Source organism: Squalius cephalus (assembly GCF_949319135.1).
Source record: "Squalius cephalus genome assembly, chromosome: 3".
Lineage (NCBI taxonomy): Eukaryota > Metazoa > Chordata > Actinopteri > Cypriniformes > Leuciscidae > Squalius > Squalius cephalus.
In genome coordinates this window covers 61,721,540-61,730,112 of record NC_137124.1, presented here as the reverse complement: position 1 = coordinate 61,730,112, position 8,573 = coordinate 61,721,540, and the positions used below count along the sequence as shown (strand labels likewise).

At 36.2% G+C, this 8,573-nt stretch overlaps 1 long non-coding RNA gene across 1 annotated transcript; it reads left to right on the top strand.

The window, feature by feature from the left end:
* The first annotated feature begins 7,526 nt into the window (after window positions 1–7,526).
* Window positions 7,527–8,246, top strand: LOC307156539. Its single transcript, XR_013820732.1, has 3 exons — window positions 7,527–7,544; window positions 7,707–7,801; window positions 8,171–8,246. It is a non-coding gene; the product is annotated as an uncharacterized lncRNA (long non-coding RNA).
* The last annotated feature ends 327 nt before the right edge of the window (window positions 8,247–8,573 follow it).

Here is an 8,573-nt window from a genome sequence, read left to right as displayed (position 1 = left end):
GCTACTGACGCATCAATTTCAACGGTTTGGTCAGATAGTAACCGATTGTTGCTCTGTAAAACTTTTTCAATTTGATCGAGAAGTAAATCCACGTTGTAATTATTACCATGAGTTAAAACCCCGCTGACTGGTGTTTGGAGACTGGGGGCTGACAATGTAATATTGATTACGGAATTGTGGTCGAATTCTCTAGCAAAATTAACAATCCCATTGACCATGTCGTGTAAACGTGTGTGGCAAGAGGCCAAATCTGTAGAGTTAATCTCTCTCAGATTCGTAGTCCTTCTCAACGTCACACTATTGAAACGAGGTCGCGGTAAAACATGATATCCGTTAACGTCCCCACCCTCACAAATCAACCTGTCAATGTCTGTGCGACTTAGAGTCTGTGTAGTAGAATCGACATTACCTGATGTGGATGGTTGCGAAGTATCATTACCGCCGGGGTGGTCTGGTGGTGGTTGGTTGTTTAAAACACCACCAAATTGTACAACAGGATCACCGTCTACACTTGGCATGTGATCGTACAAATTCATATTTGGATTTACAGCTAATTCGAAAAGATCCAAATTAGCGAAGGGTTGTGAAGATTCTAAATTAAACAGATACTCTTCTAAAGAATCAGGAAGTATACTTAGCATTTCAATTTCGTCGGGTGACAGTTCTGTGTCGTCTGCGTCAAAGCTTTTAGCACCGTCCATTTTAGATTTCAGACCAAAACATGAAATAGTACAAAGTCAGAGTATATGTAAAAAAGTAAATAGTAAAAAATCAGAGTATATGTAAAAAGTAAATAGTACAAAATCAGAGTATATGTAAAAAATCAGAGTATATGTAAAAAAGTATAAAAAGCAAACATAAAATAGTACAAATCAGAGTATAAAACCATAAATGAAGTAGTACAATATAAAAATCAAAAGCAAACATAGCATATAAAAATCAATACATGATTTAATGGAACACATGTATTTTACTCATCTGACTGTTCGATGAGAATGAGAAGAAGATGATGAACCAAAAGTACTAGTTCACGATGGTGTTCGTTGAACACACGCCCGTTTCTATTGATACGTCGAAATATTTCATCAACCAGATTTTGAATAAATCGATCTTGCGCATCGATTCTGCTATGTACCTGCAACTGGGAGTTGTGAAGATCATTGCTCAATGCGGCTAATCTACTATGTGTTTCTATCTGTGTGTCACGAACCTGAACGTACAGTGTCTCTAATCGGTTTTGTGTTTCGCTGTGTGCATCGCGAAACTGTTGTCTCAATGATTCTATTGAATCAATAAGCATATGCATCAGAGGAGCAGCAGCGTCGTCATCAACTGTCTGAGACCCTCCCGCTGGGGCTACTTCTTCCTCAATGGCTCCTTCGTCTTCTTCCGATGATTGACCGCTGTTTTCATCGATTGTTTGATTAGTGTTTACGATCGATACCTCATCGTCGTCGTCGAGCTCACTTGCCCAAGAACCACGCTCCCATGCTTCCAGTTGATCACTATTCCAAGTCGTCACATCATCATGCTTTCCGGTCGAACCTGTTGTGTAGAAAAAATAACAAAATTCTTAATGGTCTGTTTCAATTTGGATTTTTAAACTTATGATAATGTAGTTAGTCTTACCGTAAAACCCGGTCGTGTCAGGACTGTGCTGCTGACTGCTTGCGCCAGTGGTAGATGGTCTGACTGACTGATTGTCAGGCGGGGTAGTAGGGGAAATGATGGGTGGGGTGACAGGCGGGGTGATAGGTAGAATGACCGGAGGGGTGGTAGGAGGTGTGACAGGAGGTCTGGCATGTGATGTAATAGGACTGGGGGGTGGGACGGCTAGTGGAATGGCTGGCGGGGTATCGGGGAAACTGGAATCATTGGTCTTTCTAACCTTTCTCAAAGGTTCACCGCTTGGTCCAGCAATCTCACCGTCATCGTCGTGCGGACTGGAATCGTTGGTCTTTCTAACCTTTCTCAAAGGTTCACCGCTTGGTCCAGCAATCTCACAGTCATCGTCGTGCGGACTGGAATCGTTGGTCTTTCTAACCTTTCTCAAAGGTTCACCGCTTGGTCCTGCACTCTCGCCGTCATCATCATCTTTCGTAAGATCTATCACAGCCGATACTGTAAATTAAAAATTTAGTTAAAATAAATGGAATAAAATAAGTTAATTTTAATTTATAAAATAATATAAATTACAATAAGTTAATTTTAATTTATAAAACAATATAAAAGATAAGTTCTCACATGCATCATTAATGGCTTGGAAGGCGTTCAATTCAATATTCGGGTTATTCGAGCCTGGAAAAATATAAAACCTGTTTATGCATGAAAGACAATTTAGTGAGCTGATTTTACACACACACACACACACACACACACACACACACACACACACACACACACACACATACATACACACACACACACACACACACACACACACACACACATACACATACACGCACATACACACACACACACACACACACACACACACACACACACACACACACACACAGCATGAATTTAAATAAATAAATAAATAAATTACATTTAAAAAACAAATAATTAAATTTTAAAATAAATCATTTAAAATAAAATAAATCATTTAAAATAAATAATTAAATATAAATAAATTTAAAAATAAATAATTAAAATATATAAAAAATAAATAAATAAATAAAATAAAATAAAATAAAATATAAATAAATAAATAATTGAATATAAATAGATTAAAAAATAAATAAATAAAACTAAATTAAACAGATTATCAATCATAAAATAAATGATAACAGCTTGTCGTACCAATAACAACCACGAGATGACAGTATTTAAAACAGCTTGTCGTACCATCATCAACCACAAGATGGCAGTATTTAAAACAGCTTATTACATGGCTGGGCTGAATTCCAATGTAGAATGCGGTCTGTTATTTCTTGATAACAGACCGCTGCGAAGTATAACAGACCGTTGCCATGAAAAACAGCGCGTTGCTATGGACGCGGAACGGACTATTTTCTTTGGCGGAAGCAATACAATCGTTTTTAAATCAATAAACTCCTTTTTAAATCAATATTTCATGGCAAATGATTTATTTATTTTGTAGGTAGCCATGTAATAAGAGGGATAATGTATAGAGAGGCGGTCGTTATAGCGAATAACAAGCCCTTCAGGCTGTCAAGAAGCCCTCCGCTTCGCGTCGGGGTCTCGTTCAGCCTGTCGGGCTTGTTATTCGCTATAACGACCGCCTCTCTATACATTATCCCTTACTTGTCGTACCAACATCAACCACAAGATGGCAGTATTTAAAACAGCTTGTCGTACCAACATCAACCACAAGATGGCAGTATTTAAAACAGCTTGTCGTACCAACATCAACCACAAGATGGCAGTATTTAAAACAGCTTGTCGTACCAACATCAACCACAAGATGGCAGTATTTAAAACAGCTTGTCGTACCAACATCAACCACAAGATGGCAGTATTTAAAACAGCTTGTCGTACCAACATCAACCACGAGACGGTAGTATTTAAAACAGGATGTAGTTCTTACATCCCCGACGCTAGGGTTGCTATGGTATCGGTTTAAACAACAACGGGGATGAATGACCCGCTTTTCAGACTTTTATGTTTTAAAACATCGCAAAAACATATCGACCTATCTTAAAAACCATGTAGACGACAGAAAAATAGTTTGAGTAAACAATTAAACGTAGAACTCATAGAACATAAGTAACAGTTAGCAGGCATATGATATGATAAGCCAAGAACTATTAGAACATCGAAATGAGATCAGGTGGGTAGCGATAGAACAAAACCAGGGCAAAGGGGGTAATGAAAGCATAGGTGTGGGGAAAAACATTTGTTTGCGAACATAAACAACAAAAACAAATGTAGCATAATGGCTAATCAACCGACGGGGGTTAAGGAAGGCCTAGTCTTTTCATAATAAAAGTCATGGGAAAACGAACAAAATTATAATTTTGTTTTTTCTGAAACATAGACCAAAACTAGTTGACAATCAGATTTATGTGTCTAGGACAGAGTGCGACAACCAGGAAATTATGATATGATAACCCATGTTTTGACAAAGCAGTTTAAACAATGTTTTTAGATAAAACAGCTGCAATACCAACCAAGCAACTATAGTAAAACAATGATAAAAACAGTAATGAGTTATTCCTAATGTATAAAAACAGATAAAGCCAAGAGATAAAAAATAGTAGGCAAAGTAGTTTAAAACAATGTTTTAGATAAAACAGCTGCAATAACAGTCAAAAAGCAACTAGTCAATCAATGATTTAAATCAGTAATGAGTTATTCCTAATGTATAAAAACAGATAAAGCCAAGAGATAAAAAATAGTAGGCAAAGTAGTTTAAACAGTAGATAAAAATAAAATAGTTAAAACAATGTTTTAGATAAAACAGCTGCAATAACAGTCAAAAAGCAACTAGTCAATCAATGATTTAAAACAATGCTAAAACAGTAATGAGTTATTCCTAATGTATAAAAACAGCGTAGTAATATAACATAAAACACTTACTTTTTTGCATCTTGAAAAGGTGAGTTGGTCAGAGTCGGTAAAACTGATGGTTTGGCTGAAATCCAAGCTCTGTATTTATAGACCTGTTGTGCCTGTGGTGAAAAAACGGTACTGCGACGAAAGATGGCGCTCTTGCATAAGGAATAAATTTGTACTCAGGAAATGCACATCACGAGTCAGGATCGGAACAGGATGCCAACACCCAATCCAACGACAATAATCTATTTCAACCTGTCAAACGGACTAATAAAATGTCCAGCATCTGTGTATCTTTAAACAGAACGGGTAACACGTTAAACCATGCGTTGCAGAGATATCAGTGTTTATGGCCGATTCAGTGAATACAGATCGTAAAGTCAAACGGACTGCTAAAATGACCAGTACACAAACACAGAAAATACACCCACCCAGCTGGCATTCGACTGACCTTAAACGTTTAAATGTGGTTGAAATAATGTCAGTTTATGGAAAAACATTAATTCAACGTCAAAACAACGTTGAACACCAAATGGTTGAAATGGTGTTGTTAACTCACTATGGATTCAACATAGAAATATAAATAAAATTTGAGTTGTACGTCAAATCAACATTATTTTTACAACCATGACTTTTAAACATTTTGTTGAAATATATCAGTAGAAAAATAACGTTGTTCCAACATCCAAACAATGCTGATCAATTAACTGTTGAAAAAGTGTTGATGCATGAATAATGATACAACGTTGAAAGATCAACTCTGAATTAAACGTTTGTTAAGTAACATTAATTCAACGTCAAAACAACGTTGAACACTAAATGGTTGAAGTGGTGTTGTAAACTCACTACGTATTCAACATAGAAATAAAAATAATTTTTTGAGATGTACGTCAAATCAACATTATTTTTTACAACCATGACTTTTAAACATTTTGTTGAAATATATCAGTAGAAAAATAACGTTCCAACATCCAAACAATGCTGATCAATTAACTGTTGAAAAAGTGTTGATACATGAATAATGATACAACGTTGAAAGATCAACTCTGAATTAAACGTTTGTTGAGTCGTGATAAAAGCGCTTTCTAAACGTTACATCTTTTTAAAAAAAATATATTTAATTTTTTTTTTTTTATTGCATAACACATTTGTTACAATTTGCCGAAAAAAGAAATTGATCTTGTAATACATCATTTAGATACAATTCATGTTTTCATAAGGAATAAAAAATAAAAATAAATACACATCAGCCAATAGAGAATTGAGACGCTTTCTACATCTCCTGGCGTACTTTGAGAGCAACTCCAGTCTGATTGATCATTTTGGAATATCGTTCAATACAAGAGCTTGATTGGAGGACGGCGGTTGTCCATCACACAACTGTGATTCTATTGGCTCTGACGGTTCCAGACAACACCCGATTGCACATGCGCGAAGTGGGTCTGTGTCGTCATGATTCTGACCTGGACCGGTTCGGAATGAATTTGGGGGTAACAGCTCAAACGGTAAGCAAAGTTTTTGAAGTCACATTTTATAACTAGAAAATTCCTAAATAAATGTTGTGTGTGCCTGACTCTGTCACATATATTAATACGTATTGTGTTAATTAATATTGTGTGTATGGGCAGAGACTAGTTTAACCGCGAACCGCCGTTGTGTGCTAGCTAACCGCCAACCGCCGTTCTCTCTCTCTCTCTCTCTGTGTGTGTGTGTGTGTGTGTGTGTGTGTGTGTGTGTACGTGCGTGCGTGCGTGCAGACTAGTTTAGCCGCGAACCGTCGTTGTGTGCTAGGGAGTGTGTGTGCTAGTGTTAGGGATGTCTCTGTTGGTCGAACGCGGCACATTGACACACTTTCCATCCACAAACTTAAAAATTAGGTTGAGATTTCACATTATTCTTCCTTCTCTTTTCCAGAGATTTGGAAGAACACGACTTGAAAGTCTCCTTTAATGGTGAGTTGTCCCCATACCTAACCCAACCATCTATTTGAATCTGAAAGTAATTTAACAGTTAAAACAAAAATCATTTACATTTTTATACAAGTTACATTAAATACAAGTTGATGTGGAAGATATTATTTAAAAAATGAGGACAGCCCTCATTTGATTGATTGTTTTTATGACTTATTTTCAAATTAAATGATTTTCTTTATAAAAAATTTAGGCTTAAAAATATTTAGTTTTTATATTTTACACTCCCAGATGTATCACAAAAAATGGAGACGACAAAATGCAAAATTGAATTAGAATTGAATGTGAAATCTCAACCTTATTTTTCAAGTTTGTGGATGGAAAGTGTGTCAATGTGCTGTGTTTGATCAACTAGAACAAAATTAAAAATTGCTCCACTGGCAAATTTTTCTATTTATTTTGTGAAAATTTGCATGAAACAAGTGAAAATTGTCTAAACACAAGTTACTTTTTAGTGTATGAGATTATTTTGAATAGAAAATAGACATTTGACTAGAAATATCATACATTTTCTTGGTAAAATTGAGTTTTTGCAGTGCATTTTTATTGGGCAAATGAAAAAACTTGGATTTTGTGGTGTAGAGCGTACTCAATACATTATAAAAATAATAATCAATCGCTTCTTTTTTTGGCTAGAATTCCAGAAGAGAGTTCTTCAGCTCCTTGTCGAAATCAAGGATAAAATTCATGTTGCCACCTCATCTGCTGGAACAAGTTATGAAGTGAAGCCGGCAAACACTGAAGAAGAGCTTGAAGCTTTAGAGAATCGCTTGGAGGACAAGAATGAGGGAGTAGAACTGGTAAGTTTTAAATAATTAATCTTGTAAAGTGCTGGCAAAGTTTCATTAAGACAAATGGCTTGTTCACTTTGGTGACCACTACAAACTCCTCGTCCTCATCATGTGCCTGCTTTGTGGAGGTCTGGACTCTACTGACCACTTTTTCTGGTTATATTTTTAATTTCTTGTTTCTTGTTCTTTTCAGAGTAAACATCTGAAGATGTTGGGAGGCGTTGATGCTGCAGACCATGTGAACAAGTCAATGGCTGCGTAAGTAAATTTATGTTCCTTTTTTGCATTAGTTTACAGTGATGTTCCCTGTCATATATTGTCATGCACTCCCCCCACACACCCACTTTCTCACTCTCTGCTACATTTTCATAATGAACTTGATTGCAATATAATATTCTAATATAAATCTGTTTTACCATGGCAGAACTATGACAAATAAAATGATGGCCATAATGAGCCTCAGAGGAAGAAGTGGGAAGGTTGCCTTCATGAAGACCCGTCTCTACAAGATAATCTGTGGTGAGTTTGCTTTAACATAGTAGTTTTGTAACCGTGTTTTAAAATAATTGAATATAGTAAGCAGAATAATAATTCATAAGAAATGAAGAAATCATTTTAGTTGGAGGACTCTACAGAGCATGCTCTAATATTATATATAGTACTCCATTCTGGGCTCTAGACTAACTTCTCTACCGGCAGCACTGGTTACTACCAACTGCCTTTTGTTGCTTGCCCAAGCACATGATTATCAATGACCTTGCACATTGATAAATACTAATTTATATACTTGAAACATTGGCAATTCCACAAAAGTTGATATTTGCAAAATATTTTAATTTGAGAGGTTAATGTTTGCTAATACTGATCTGTTTTTTCCCCCCTCATCAGACGCTGTCTTGAGCTCATTTGATACAACTACAACAAAAGCAGACGAATACATGGTCAAATACTTGAAATATGCACCAGAGAGGATAAGTGGCGGTGGCAGAAAGAAGTAACAAAAAGGGAAGATTTAACCAGCCGTGTTCAATGTTGCCCAATGTTTGGGCCGTTTTTCTAAAGGTTAAAGTTTGACACACGTGTAAAATGATGTTGTGTGAAATGTTGGCACACTTGCAGCCATGCAATAAAGCATGTTTCTTACGTCAGTGAAATGTCTTTATTAATCTTCTTCCTGGTCTTGCTTTGACCAATTGGCTTCTTCCTAGCTGACTGTGCGTGTCCGCAAACTTAGTGTTTATGTATCCATTTCAAGGTGTTTAGTGTTATTGTTGAACACATCAATACTTTA